Source organism: Tachypleus tridentatus, chromosome 8, assembly GCF_004210375.1.
Source record: "Tachypleus tridentatus isolate NWPU-2018 chromosome 8, ASM421037v1, whole genome shotgun sequence".
NCBI classification, from domain to species: domain Eukaryota; kingdom Metazoa; phylum Arthropoda; class Merostomata; order Xiphosura; family Limulidae; genus Tachypleus; species Tachypleus tridentatus.
The window spans coordinates 130147065-130162785 of record NC_134832.1 but is presented as its reverse complement, the minus strand read 5'-3'; the positions used below and the strand labels follow the sequence as shown (position 1 = coordinate 130162785).

The following is a 15721-nucleotide window of genomic DNA, read 5'->3' as shown; positions in this document are numbered from 1 at the left end:
AATGTTTAACATATGTTGATATTGATATCTGTTCCAACATGTGGCTCGGAAAATGCAGAATTTTGTGGAACACATGTTGGTTTATACATCAGCATGTTGATACAAATTGTTACGAATTTACTGTTATACATTTACTTTAATATCCACGTTTGTTTCAGTTAATGCATGTAACCGTATATATTGTTGAATGTGTATTGTGTAAGTACCGCCTGTTTTTTTTTAAATTTGTAGAAGATTCTCGAGAGTAAGAATCAACAATGTACTAGGTATGTATTTAGTACTAGTGATTGACAGTATTGTTGCCAAGTGGACTTTCGAGAACGTTTTCTTAAAAGTTTATAAATCGACACGCCAAGAGACAGTTAAAAAGAAGGAATATTGTTAGTCTGCTACAGACAGTGTACTATAAGCATCGGAAGTTATAACTGTGATAAACACTTATTAATCGGAAAACTACAGATATTTGACTATGAAGTTTATATATTCAAACATTACGAACCGGTCAACTTCAGAGAATTAACTTTGGACGTTAGTATTCTACGAGGACATTAGATATCTGTTTTTTTTTCTGTGAAAAGTAAGCTTATAAACTGTGTTAGGCTAAAGAAGAATAGAGACAGCTAGCATTCCCGTTAAGTGAAGTGTATCAACATAAATGTAATTCGCTTGTCATGGACCTGGACCGTCGATAAAATATTCAGTTCGTAGCGAGATAGAATACTGTATATTGTTTGTGAGTTTGTAACATTTTTGCATATGAATAATTATTTGTAATAACCGTTATTATAAATTGTATTGTTGTTTATATATCAAGATATATCTGTGTTAAGAAAGAAAATTACGTGTACCAATCTTGTTGGCAAATATCATAGATTTAATACATACTGATATTTAATTAACTTTCAAATTAAAATTAAAATTCAGGCTGTTTGAAATTATCATACGTAACAACATATATCTGTATTTTATAAGCTACATCTTGGTACCGATATAAGTATGTTGTGGTATATATTTTGGGTTATGTAACACATTGTTTGAATCTCTTTCTCAGTAACATTCATCAAATCACTCTTTCCTTTAAAACATCATCTAATCTTATTTAGCAGTTGTCAACTTTAATTTAAGAGATATTACGTAATTCTATTATATCATCAAAAGAAAATTAGAAAACATTTTTTCTGTCCTCTTGTTAGTTAGATATTGTAAGAAATATTCGCCCTATCCTTCTTTGTTAGGGATTTTAACGCTCCCCCCCCTTCCTCAACAAAACTCGTGCTCTGCATCTTGTGACCATTCTGCGTTATAAGGATGACGGTCAAATTCCACTATTTGGTTTCAAAAGACAAGAATTTTCCATGAGTTAGCGTGGATGATAACATCCATTTACTTATCAAATTAAAATCAAGAGGGCTTACATAGGTTACCTCTAATTGCTTTGATATCTGATGTCTTTGTGCGAATATTATAAAACAAACATGCATAACGTTTTCTAGAAAATATGAGCAGTGCGTAATCTGTACATGATCTTACATAACAATAAGGATAGTAATAATGTTTAACAATTTTTCCCCGTTTGGTTCTACATGTGTTTCCAGTAAAAAAAAAAAAAAAATGCCGACGTGGCCCAACATTCAACCCTAGAGCTCACCAGACCAGCTTTATGTTATGCACATACTTATAGTGTTTTACAAATATATGATGTTTAAAAGACGTCTTATATAATTGTATGTGAATTGCACTATTGTATGCGTTTGCTTTTCCATCAAATCTTTGGGAAAAGTTACTATTTATATCATACAGAAGGAGATATGTACGTATATACTGTAGGTCGAATAAAAGATATATTTGTATTGAGTTTACTGTATTAAACTATAGTGGTCTTTGATTGTTTTTAAATATCTAAACATAAAACCGCTTTAGTCTTGAGCTACTGAAAACGTTTGTAACATCCTAATCAATGTAAAGTAGTACGGGTTGTAGAATATAAATAATATGAAAATCTAACTACTCAGTGTAGCAACGATTTAAATCTTACAGTTTTGCATTTATGTCAGGACTAAACACAGTTCACAGGACCCGTAACTCCAACTCAGTTACTGCCCTCCTCCTCACCCCCAGGAAAAATCTGTCTTCGCACTTTGAGGCTGTTGGTGCGTTATGAGAAGAACAGTCTAATCTTACTGAGCGATTAAATAGCCAATGAGTTTTGAATGGGTGGTTTTGAAAAGATGACTTCTCTCTAGTCAATCAATTCAAAATTAGGGTCAGTTAGCGCAACTATCTCTCGAGTAGCTGGACACGAAGTTCAACAAACAACATGCGTCTGAAATCACATTTTGCTTAGGGAATTACGGGCGCATATTATAAAGAATCTCAAGTTATGCGCTTAAATCATAGGATATATATATTACAATATTTCAGTGAAACCAGTAGACCAAAAAGATTGAATGCTTCGGCAAATTACATTTTTACTTCATAAGAGTTATACCTCAGTTTCATATAACCCTTTCCCTATCTTGGAGCATTTAATGGTTTTTATGAAAAGCTTATTTGATTAGTTACCCAAGTAGCCATGAGTGAAGCAGATCGTTCTAGTATTGTTGAAAGAGAGTGAAGTAGAAAGTTTTAGCAGCTGAAAATCATACGTTAAATATTATCTCGAGTGAAAGTAACTTAATCTGTCATCATTCAGACGAGCTTTGAACGTCCCATATGAAGCTCTCTCTTCTAATCTCATACGTTGGACCAAAACAACCAGCTCCTGTGGCTACGGCCCGGCCTGGCCAGGTAATTAAGGCACTTGACTCGTAATCCGAGGGTCGCGGGTTCGAATACCTGTCACACCAAACTTGCTCGCCCTTTCAGCCGTGGGGGCGTTATAATGTTATATTTAATCCCACTCTTCGTTGGTTAAAGAATAGCCCAAGAGTTAACTGTAGGTGGTGATGACTCACTGGCTTCTCTTTAGTCTTACACTGATAAATTAGGGACGACTAGCGCAGATAGCCCTCGTGTAGCTTTGCGTGAAATTAAAAAACAAACAAACCAATCCTATGGCCACGTTCATTAACATCAGCTGCATATCAAAAAAATATAAGTAATTAAGCACAAAACTACACAATGGGGCTATTTGTGCTCTGCTCATTACGTGTATCGAAACCAGGTTTAAAGCGTTGTAATTCCGCAGACATACTACTGTGCCATTTGGGGATATATTGCAATGTATCACATATGATACTAAGTCACTTTAGTATCGTGTCCTGTGAATCACACGTGATGCATAGGATAGGAAATAGGGTTAAAATGCTCTTTGAATTCAGCATTTTATATCCTATGGTGTGGTGGCTCTTCAGCACTAACTCCTGACTTACGACAAAGGAAGTTAAACCCACTTACACTCACGAAACACTGTTTGGTAATCGTTCTTCTAAGAATCGTGTGCTGAAATATTCACATTATTTATTACTCTATATTACTCTGGCGAATTACGTGAAGATAAAGAAAGGTGATTTAAAATTAAAATGAAATTCTTTGCAAGTCTGTGCTTGAATTATAAGATATAAGCGAACAGAAAGATGCATTTTCTCGTATCCACGTGCACAATGCTTCTTAATTTGAATGAGTACATAAAATACATGTTTGATGATAAGTGTAATTTAGTGCTAGTCCAGTTACACGAAGACTACCATTAAAATGTTCAAAAACTACGGAATTGTTTAAATAAAATAATACACTAGATACGCAGTTATAGGATTTGAATACATTGTTGCTTTGTTTATTCGTTTGTTGTTTACAGAGCTAAGCTACACTGTGGTCTTTGCTGTGTCCACCGTGGGGAATTGAACCCAGAATTGTATCGTTACAAGTACATAAACTTACCACTGTCCCATGAGGGATCGTAGGTATTGGAAACGTCTAGTTTGCAGCCTCTCTGTACCACTAGCACTACTTTGTAATCATAATGTTTTTGTTTCACTTCTTACCAAGAGTTTGTTGACGAAGTTAGAATGATCCTGTTTCTGAGTCGGACATAATTCTAAATTTAAAAATATTGTTTGTTTTCGCTCAGTACCCGCTTTTAATTAGTCCTAACCGAAAGGCATCATATGAAGTGCATAGCGCCTCTACATTTTAGTGAATGAACGAGCGAGTTAATTTATAAAGATTTTTTTTATTACTCGCAATATTACATGTTCTATGATTATGGTTCTTTCGCCTGTAAGTGAATCCAGTCACAAACATTCATGTAATTTGTAATCATTTTTTTTCCCCCATTATATCTTATTTAAATTGCTAAATGAAATACATTATCGTTCAGTGTAATGGAAATGACACACACACACACACAGTAAAGAATTATATGATATTTTTAATTGAAAGATAAATTGAAATTTGTTATTGCAAAGAATGTTTTATTTTGAATTAGTATGGCTAATTTAAGAATATCAAATACCTGTTTAACTCTTTTAGACGATAGAAACCCATTTTTTAAGAGTATACAAATTACTAGGTCTTAAGAAAAACGATCCAGGTTACATTTCTAATAGAACAGTATTTTATTTCAATTACTTTAATTTGATTTACTAAAGATAACGTTATTTTTTTAGAGAACCAGCGACACAGAAATATATTTCACCAAAATTGGTAGATTATTTTTTATCTATAAAAATGAATGAAAACAGAACCAGTTGTTAATTAAAAGAAATATAAGAATCTATCACTCGCGTGGACATTAATAGTGCAATAAAATTGTATGCTATAATTTTATAACGCATGAAAATTGTTACCATGGGCCAACTATTTTAAATATTTTACGAAAACGATCAAATACTTATGTGACTAGTGTGGTCTGATTGTTAAGGATCTTGACTCACCACCTGCCGACCCCGGGTTTGAAACCTCATCGCTGAGATTACTCATCTTTTCAGCCGTGAAAGTGTTATAACGTGACGATCGAAGCCATTATTCGTTGGTAAAAGATAAGCCCATGAGTTGGCGGTTAGTGATGTTGACTAGCTGCCTTCGCTGTAGTTTTTTTCTTGTTAAATTAGGGACAGCTGTATGGATAGGAGATGGATGCTAGTAGGTATATATACTCGATAATCACCGCTGATACATCAAAATCTCAGGTGCTCCAATAGTAGTAAGCAGCCTCGTGACTCAGAGAAAAAACAACACATTATTGCATGTTTCGAAACTCCATATAGTTCATGAAGAAATATTCGCTTTTTTTTTATAAATTCGTTATTGAAGAAAATCGCAACATTTGAGTTATTACATTAAAACAGATAATACTTTACAGTAGTTCATTAAAACTGTGTTTTTAAAGGAAATAATCATATATTATCGTTCATTTTACTTTGAATAAAACTAAAGAGATGTATTTCAAAAATGCTAACTTACCTGTGTAGTTTAGGTCTCCAGGTTCTAGACCTGTTTTTTGTGCGTACCTAACATTTTTCAATCTCTTCCATACTAACAACACTTACCTTTTATTTTTTTTTGAGGGTTAGTTTAAGAAGATAACTGGCTTCCCAAGGTTAACCTGTACTAACTACATAAATATTGCCTAAAAAGTCCTTGTGTGGTCAAGAACGGGTTTTAGGTTAATGGCAACAAGAACGATTGTTTAAATTTTAGGTTAAATCTTTACGTTTTGTTGAAAAGATGTCCTTTAAGTGAAGAGAAAGTCGTAAATATATTTGTCTTTTATAGTTTGTAGCATTTCCATGAAGTAGATTCAAACATGGCATGATGTGGGGTAAAGTCGTCTTTTAACGTTTTTAGTAATATATTGTAACAGAAGGAGTGGTGATTGTTGTGTATTGAAAACAATATTTGTCTCTTAGTATTTGTAGTAATTTATACAATAGATATAGCTATTGGTGGAGATGGTGTGGGAAAACGAATTGTAATGGTTGTAGTAATTTACCGAAATAGATGTGGCTACTGGTGGAAGTGACATTAGAACAAGACCTCTGTTGTTACGGTTGTAGTAATTTAATAAAATAGATATAGTTTCTAGTGGAGGGGACTTGAAAACAACACTTGTCTTTAAATTGCTGTAGTAATTTATACAATAGATAAAGCTGCTGGTGGAGGTGACGCGGGAACAAGACTTGCCTTTTAACGGTTATAGCAAGTCATTGAATTGATGGACTGGTATTTGATGTACAATAGAAACAAGATCTGTATAACGTAGCTTTTTAGTAATGTACTGGAATAAAGAGATTATTGGGGAAGTGCACAGTGGGGAGAAGACTTGCTTTTTAGCGCTTGTAGTAATTTGCTGAAAAATATGAGCTTAAGCTGGACCTGACGTAGACAACAATACTTATAGTGATTGACGTAATTTCCTGTAAAATGTGAGCTCGTGCTGGACTGTTGTCAAACATCAAAGCTCTTAGAATTTTACTGTATCATCCAATAATTGTAAAATCAATTTTTAGAAAAAGGCTTTAGAAACCAATTTATCACGAATTCAAGCACCATAATCGATTTGTAAGTATTTTGCGGTTAAATTATGAAGTCTTGATGTCAACGAGATGCATTATAATAAAACAGGAGTGTCATTTATTCAGTTTCAAACAATAACGGAAAGCAGTTAGAGCAGACTAATGGCTGAAGACAAGCACTTTAAATCTACAATTGTATTACTTTGCTTATTGTTTTCTGTTGATTGCATTCTCAATTACGTTTCAATCACGAGGGGAGCAGAGATCAAAACCACAATTAATTATAACATTTTTGGTACGTTTTTTTTACTCTACATTTACTAAAATGAACTACATAATTATGATGAACCAAAACAAAATTCGTATATTTAAATAAATGTTGCGATACGATCAACAGAAAGTAGTCAGTTTCAAGAGGTTATAATAAATGTCCTTATAGTGTTTGTACATTATATAAGAAATTTGTAAAGAGAGAGCAGTTTATTAATGTACTAAATGAGGTTAAATCAGAACTATTTATACAGAAATGCTAGTAGCAACAGTATGTAAAATGTTACTTATTTTGAACCAGTCGAGTTTAGTTCTGTTAAGTTCAGTTGAGAACCCATACCATTCCGATATGGCTTTCAAACATTGCTTTAATTTAGACCATTACGAATTTGTTGTTTTAAATTTAGTTGCCTTCAGTAGTGTTAAATCAGAATTAACCTGATTTCATTAGTGTACTATTTTGTTTGATTTCAATAATATTAGGAGAAATCTGGAGGAAAAGAATATTGTTTCGTTCGATAGAACGTGCGTTAGTATTTGTTGTTTTCAACCTGATCTGTTTTATGTGACACGTGAACTGAAAGACTACTGGCTCATCCATCCCAAGTCTAGATCTGTTTTAGTCAGTAGCACCAGCCGCTTATACGACTACTTTTAACCAAGCAGGAGGCCTGGCATGGCCAGGTGGGTTAAGGCGTTCGACCCATAATCAGAGGGTCGCGGGTTTGAATCCCTGTCGCACTGAACATGCTCGCCCTTTCAGCCGTGAGGGCGTTATAATGTGACGATCAACCCTATTATCGTTGGTAAAAGAGGAACCCAAGAGTTGGCGGTGGATGGTGATGACTAGCTGCCTTCTCTCTACTCTTACCTGCTAAATCAGGGACGGCTAGTGCAGATAGCCCTTGAGTAGCTTCGCGCGAAATTAAAAAACAAACAAACAAACAAAACCAAACAGAAAGAATTTACTTCCACAGTCATAACTCTTCCTAGCTATAAGTGAAGAGCGTGCTCAGAGGCTTGAACCTTGAACTTTCCGATCCGAAACCATTAAGTGTCACGTAGAAGCTTAAATGTTTTATAATGTTTTTTTCCAGTTGAAAACATAGAGTTTTAAGTTAAAACTTATAATAAAAGTGTAAAGAAATTTTGAATATGTTAAGGAAAAAGCTGATTGAATTTTAACTCGTAATACTCGAGATCCATTTTAAGCAGATCCTTGTTTCTTTGTTAACCTGAAGGTGACATAAGAAGGTCGAAACGTTGTTCTGTACTTTATTTTAATTAATGTTTTAATACCAATACCAGCAGTCTTGAGAATACAAATTCCTGTTTCCCTCATTCCCACGGATATAAAAAAACTTTTGTCACTTATTTTCTAAAGGCCCGGCATGGCCAGGTGGGTTAAGGCGTTCGACTCATAATCCGAGGGTCGCGGGTTCGAATACACGCCCTTTCATCCGTGGGGGCGTTATAATGTGACGGTTAATCCCACTATTTCGTTGGTAAAAGAGTAGCCCAAGAGTTGGCGGTGAGTGGTGATGACTAGCTGCCTTCCCTCTAGTCTTACACTGCTAAATTAGGGGCGGCTAGCGCAGATAGCCCTCGTGTAACTTTGTGCGATATTCAAACCAAACTTATTTTTTACATTCTAACATTTACTGAATGAGGTGTCTCAAGAAAACAAGTGTACTTGAGCATGTTGAATCTTCCTGGTACATATTTTATCTACACATTTACAATTCCAACTTTGTAAATCGAGTTTTCATGTCATCCAGTTTTCTAATTAGGCTTCGCATTTAAGATTATCATTTTGTTGTGGTGATACAAACTGTGATATAAAACACACTTCCCTCTACTGGATAATTGTCAGATCAACTGAAAACGTATGATGCTTATTTGGATAACGTTCTTTATCATGAAACTAACTGCATTGATAAGAGTTATTGTACTCGAAACTCAAACCTCAGCTGGCTCCAGTATGTGATATGTAACTCAATTTGAGCAAATGTTTTAATATTGCAGTGCATACCATCCAAGTCTTACACCTTTTACTTAAGTTCCTGATAACATTATTGATTTTGTTGCAAAGAAATTATGAACGCCGAAAAGCCCATTGTTATTGCTAGGTTGTTCGTGCTTTTAGTGTGTTCTGGAAACATTCAAGGTATTTCAACCCACTTTCATATTGTTGCAAAGAATCAATGATGCAATTTCAAAAGTGCTCGGCTAAAATAGCTTTAATTTCTAAAGAGTGGCACACGTAATTTAGCCACGTGACAGTGGTGCTCTGCTTTGAAAAGAAACCATTTACAAAGAAGAATAATTTGATCAAATTGCTTCTGTTGTTGATAAAAAACTAAAGTTTGTTTGGTGTTTGTGCTAATGTTTTAGTTTGAATATGATTAATTACTCTGTCAGTATTTTAAAGAAGGACCTTACAATTGTTTTCTCTTAAGATTAAAACAATAAAAATAAAACATACGTATCAATAAAACGATAAAGCTGATCGACTAAGAATTGTTTGGAGAACTTTCTAGAGACAAACATTTCTTGAACTTTTAGGATATACATTTACTGAACCATTTCTAGACGAAATTACATATTTTCTTTAAGTATTTTGATGTACAAGTAAGGTACCTTGTCACGTATTATAATTTATTCCGGATGAGTCTCCGATTTATTATGTTACGTATTACAATTTGGAATAGCATGAAACTGAGTTAAATTGTTATTTATGTATGGAAATCAATTAAATATCGGTATGTATCAAGCTTATGATATATGTCAACTGATTTATATACACAGTTTTCTTTCTTAACAGAAATATAATATACAAACAACAATACAGTTTATAATAAGTGTTATTACAAACAATACCAAGTCTTGTGTCTAGTCTGAAACTGAATATTTTATCAACGGTTCATGATGATCGAATTAATTCCATACTGATACACAAGTACACTTCACCTGACAGGAAACTAGCTATCCCTTCACACGCGAGTTTTTTCTGCTGAAGTTATGTGATGTTTTCGTAGAAATATTAACGTTCGAAGTTAATTCACTGAAGTTAAATGGCTTGTAAGGTTCAAAATCTATAAACGTTCCTGGTGAAATATCTGTAGTTTTCCGATTGGTAAGCGTTTATCAGAGTTTTACCTTCCGAGGTTTATAGTATACTAACTATAGTAAACGAATAATATACACATGTGTCTTTCTGTGTGTCGGTTTATGAATGTTAAGACGAAGTTCTAGAAGTGTTTGTTGGCAACAATGTGAAATATATATCGTTGATTGCTACATTCGAGAATCTTCTACAAATTTAGTGAATAGGCGAGAATTTCGCAATACACATTTAACAGTATAACCTACATGCATTTCCAAATATGTATTTAACTTAAATAAACATAGATATTAAAATAAATATACATTATTAAATCTGTTACAACCCATTGACATATCTTTTGAAGTATTCTGGTGTACACGTTCTTTATTATATCTTGACGCAGTAGCGTATTTTATATTTGTTTGTTTGTTTTGGAATTTCGCACAAAGCAACTCGAGGGCTATCTGTGCTAGCCGTCCCTAATTTAGCAGTGTAAGACTAGAGGGAAGGCAGCTAGTCATCACCACCCACTGCCAACTCTTGGGCTACTCTTTTACCAACGAATAGTGGTATTGACCGTCACATTATAACGCCCCCACGGCTGGGGGGGCGAGCATGTTTTGGCGCGACTCGGGCGCGAACCCGTGACCCTCAGATTACGAAGCGCACTCCTTAACGCGCTAGGCCATGCCAGGCTCCCGTATTTTATATGTAAGTATTATCGTGTTCAGCCACTGCAAGACTTCTGGGTGCAGTCTCATATCATATTTAAATATTGTGACATACCCCTATTGCACCATGTTTAGATGCAGTGACATATGTTCTTAGTATTGGGATGTACTTTTACTGCACTATTTCATGGCACTCTCAAAGTTTTTGCATAATTTAAATTTTAATAATATTTACGTTATATTTGTACCACTGTTTTGAAAAGGAAAGGTTTTATAGTAAAAATATTGCGTTGTTATTAAAAGTGTAAAAGAAGAGAGAACATGGTTTTAAAATTTAAGGGAAAATTCTCTGTTCCAGAAAACAAACGTATTTTTTTCTTATAGGCAATTACAATGTAATCATCCTAAAATTCGTTGCATTCAAGGTTTCATATAACGTTATGTTACTTCTTAATCCTGTAAATAACAGGATGGGCACATTACGCACCCATATTTAAATGTGCTTAATAGTTTAAGTAATAAATTCATGGCTTAAAAGTTTTGTTATCTCTTGTAATAATTATTCATTATTTAACATATCTTAAGATTCAGTGTATAAGGAATATACAAGCTAGGAAAAAAAATGAATCCATGAATCGCAAAAGATATTTAAGAAATCTGCAATGTAACAATTGGTGTTTGACATTTCTGGTTGGATGCTGCAGTTTTATAGATAAAAGTCGTTAATAAATGTCAAAAGCGTTTCGCCCAATATCTTGATTAACGAATAAAAGAGAAGAACGAGGACTTTGATCATACCGACGCATTGCGCCATATTTGTTTTTATTTTGTGTAAGAACTTGCGCCAACGACCATTTTGTTCGTTAGCCACAAGAAATTCCAAACATAACTTGTTATAGCTGAAAGCAAACTTTCCAACAGTGGGTTTCTGTAACAAGCAACATAAAGTTTTAGACAAAGAGTAAGTAAGTCATTTCTGATTAATTGAAATGATTCTGATGGAGAAATACGGGAAATATTCGTATTTTAATTAGTTTTAAGCTCTACATCGGCCCGGCATGGCCAGATGTGTTAAGACGTTCGACTTGTAATCTGAGGGTAGCGGGTTCGAATCCCCGTTGCACCAAACATGCTCGTCCTTTCGGCCGCGGGGAGTTATAATGTACGGTCAATCTCATTATTCGTTGGTAAAAGAGTAGCCCAAGAATTGGCGGTGTGTGGTTATGACTAGCTGCCTTCTCTCTACTCTTACCTGCTAAATTAGGGACGGCTAGCGCAGATACCCCTCGTGTAGCTTTGCGCGAAAAAACAAGCTGTACACCTAATTAAAGAAATTTATAAAAATACAGAACACCCCTATTGATCTTACACTTTGGCTCTGTGAATGGACTAAATGTATTAATTGTCGCACAAAATGCACTTCTTGAAATATTTTAGATTATTTTATTAATTCTATGGAATATTTCACGAAAGTTTGTCAATGTGATAATTTCTTTTCAGAGTCTCAAAGAAGTACATATATTTAACGCTTCATTATAAAGAATTGCAAGTTAAAGGGGTAATTTTTAAAATTAAATGTACTTTACAGCGTTTCGACCACGTATACAAACAATAGTATACATATTTTAAGTATTTATTCGAGGGGATTCTCTCCAGTATATTAAGAGCCAGTATATAAGTTATTTCTCTTTTACTGTACTGATCTGATATACAAAGTTTATTTACGTTTAAGTTCATCAACAGACATGGAAATTGTAAAATGTGTAATAGTAAAATGTTATGCAAGAGTACCATAAACGTTCAAATAATAAATTTTTTAGTTACACTCAATACAATTGGAGGCATAAACTGTGGTTGAAACAACTTAATTTAAAAACGCGGGATATTTATGGCCATTTGTTTATATTTCGAATAATTTAATTTTTTCCTTTTATTAATTATAGGTGACAAACGTTGGACTGTTTGTCAGTTTTCTTGTCTGTTAGAAGGAAGAATGGGATGGGATTAAGAAATAAATTTATTGACCATATTAAGACGAGTACGTAAAGCAATTGTAAATCCGCTATATCGTTGAAATAAACCTACTGACCACATTGACATTAGTACTTAACACTACATTAAGTTCAGTATATCGTATGTCCTAATGGCCAAACCCCATCATCGAAAATTTTCCTCTTTCAGTTGTAGGGGGATTATAATGTGACAGTCAGTCCTACTATTTGATAATAGTAGTGTTAATTAAGTTACTTGTATCGTGTTATTTCTGGGTTAGGTACGGCAAGTGCAGATATTCCTCGAGTGTGTTTGCTCCGTAATTAAACAAACGAGCAAACTTTATCATATTCATGAAGATAGACCTTTAATGTCCTCTTCTAATAGGTTGAAATCTCACTTGGTGGAATTTTATAGCATTTTGTGTACGTAATCGCTGATTTCCATGTGGTAAGATTATTACGAGTGAAGAATATTCATGATTAAACCACACATACAGCCACACACGGCAATACTTAACAAGAAATTTAACCACAGAAATACGTGTGATTTTAACATATCGCTTCTACACATTTTCAGTTTGCCCCTCTTGAAGAAATGTTCATCATCTGTCGAACTCGCTCAAGTTATTACGTGGCTTTGTGTTTTCGTCTTAGATTGGTTTTTTAACCTACGTGCTTTCCTAACGTCGTGAATTTTATAGCTCTCTGTTATCGTAAGTTTCACACAATTAATGAACAAAGAAAAAACTTTTTTGAACATATGTTAATTGTATCTTTAACCAGCTTATAAAAGACGTGTGAAGAAATTTATGGCGGTTTCCTTTGATTTCATCATGCGCTTGTATGGTATTTAGAGGCAGGAAATCGCTTCGTTTCTTCCTGCAAAGCTGACAACACAAAAAGTATACGATCTGTATCATAGGAAGATAAGATGCATTAAAAGCTTGATGAAAGTCAAAGTGCTTGTATGTTAAATATATTTATCATGTGAGTGGAGATTTATTAACATGATTTTACTCGCTGTCTATTTAAGTAGAGTTTGTTTGTTTGTTTTTGAATTTCGCACAAAGCTACTTGAGGGCTATCTGTGTTAGTCGTCCCTAATTTAGCAGTGTAAGACTAGAGGGAAAGCAGCTACTCATCACCGCCAACTCTTGGGCTACTCTTTTACCAACGAACAGTGCTATTGACCGTCACATTATAACGCCCCCACGGCTGAAAGGGCGAGCATGTTTGGTGCGACGGGGATGCGAACCCGCGACCCTCAGATTACGAGTCGCACGTCTTAACACGCTTGGCCATGCCGGGCCCTTAAGTAGAGTAATAGTGGCGGCGCCAGGATATTTTGTTGGGGGCTGAGGTAAACACTGGCGGGGCCTCCCAAAATGTCATCAATATGAAGTATAGATGGTAATAATGTAAATACCAAGGTACATTTCAGAAAGGTGTGCTATTTTGAACTGCGTTTCAATGCAGTCTTCATTGGAAACTCATACTCTGATTAATAATTCATTATTTCAAATTAGAAATAATCTGTTTATGAAAATATGCGTATATGTAAAAGAGGAAGCTCACTTAAATTCCACCCAAGGTAATACATAATAATAAAGAAAATCAAGATTAGCTTAGATTGAACATTTAATATACCATTAAGAGTAAAACTACAAATCAAAAGAAATATAACATAAAGACATAGTTTACATAGCAGAAACGAATTATCCCATGTGAAATTAATATACTCTGAGGAATGGTAAGGTCACTATCAGGCTAACTATCTTTCATCATGTTGTGTTTATAGTCAATATTACTTCAAAACAATGCACCTGTTCTGGTGATTGGCACCAAATGTGTCTATAACAGTATCATTATCGAGTTGTTTTGCCCTCCTGGAGTTTACTGATATGACAGCAAGGTTGCTGGTGCAGTTGTTACCACTGCTATTGCGCAAGTATGCCTTGAGAAGCTTTAGACATGAGAAACTTCTCTCACAGGCAGATGAAGTGACAGGCAGGGTCACAGCGATGCATACAAGTATGTGGAGATCCATGAAGGCATCCTTGTATGGCTCCAGCATGGTTGCAAGCTTAATGGTGTGGATACTTCCTATCCCTTGTCTTTCTTCCTGGCAATTAGCCGGTTCAACTGGTGGACTCCACTGCGAGGTCATCCTCTGCCACACCATAGTTTGCTGCCATTCCTAAGAGTGCTTGCTTGTGCAGAAATGTGGAGTGTTTGGGGTTCAATGCAGTTGTACCCATCAGAACACTGCAGGCATCAGAGGAGAATCTTATATTCAGCTCGTTGAGCATCCTGTCTATGATAGCATAGAAGGTGTGTCTCCTGGCATCTGGTGTTGGTTCATCTCTTTGGCCAGTACTAGATATGATTATGAATTCGTCCAGATGTCTGGGGCAGATCGCTATCCACCTTGACGCACCATCTCAGTGCGTATTTCCATTTTCTTACATATATCCTCAGCAGACTCTTCCAAGTCTTTCCATGCTGCTTCAGTTCTCATTTCTGAGAGACCAGAGATGACAGATTGTACTAGGTCCTCTGCAGAGGCCAGCTGCAGGTCTGGTGACTGGAGGTGGTCTGATAGTTGTTTTGTCATCAGCAGTAGCTTTTTTATGGCCACTAGACTGGTTACGAACTGCTGATTTAGGAGGATGCACAGGCCCTTTGATTCAGTGGCTCTGTGGTCATTGTCCCCCCTCCACAAGACGCTTAAAGATTATCAACGTGGTTTAGGAAATCAACGTGGTAGTCTAATCTTCGTTAAAGCTTAAGATAGAATGGCATTACACAGGGAGCGGCAATACAGCGCATGAGTTTCAGTGCATTCAGTACATTGCTATGGGACGCATGACACATACTTCCGTCTTAGTGAAGACGTTGAGTTCTACAGATCTATGTCTCTTTGATGTTAATTGTTAAGCAACAACAACGATTGTGTTTTCCATATTTTATGAATATATGTATGTAACAATATTGGGGGGCTGAGGGGGGCTTGGCTCATTTTGGGGGTCTCAAGCTTCCCTGGGAGCCTCCACTGGTAATAGTAGTTTGTTTAATAGAGGACTAGTGATATGTTGATCGGTTTTATAGTCTGTTTAAATAGAAGAACTGTGACATGTTGATCGGTGTTGTAATCTGTTTAAGTAGAGGTTTGGTAGTATGTCGATTGGTGTTGTTAGTCTGTTTAAGTAGTGGAATTGTTTGTTT

At 35.2% G+C, this 15721-nt stretch overlaps 1 protein-coding gene and 1 long non-coding RNA gene across 2 annotated transcripts in view; one reads left to right on the top strand and one right to left on the bottom strand.

Annotated features, from left to right (window-relative positions):
* LOC143223485 (protein still life, isoform SIF type 1-like) overlaps nt 1-15721 on the top strand; it is a 422725-nt gene that overhangs the window by 95421 nt on the left and 311583 nt on the right. The window lies entirely within an intron of this gene.
* Nucleotides 1-15721, bottom strand: part of LOC143223487 (uncharacterized) — a 54423-nt gene that overhangs the window by 31124 nt on the left and 7578 nt on the right. The window contains exon 2 of the long non-coding RNA XR_013012930.1: nt 4875-5159. This is a non-coding gene — a long non-coding RNA (uncharacterized LOC143223487). The remainder of the gene's footprint in view (nt 1-4874; nt 5160-15721) is intronic.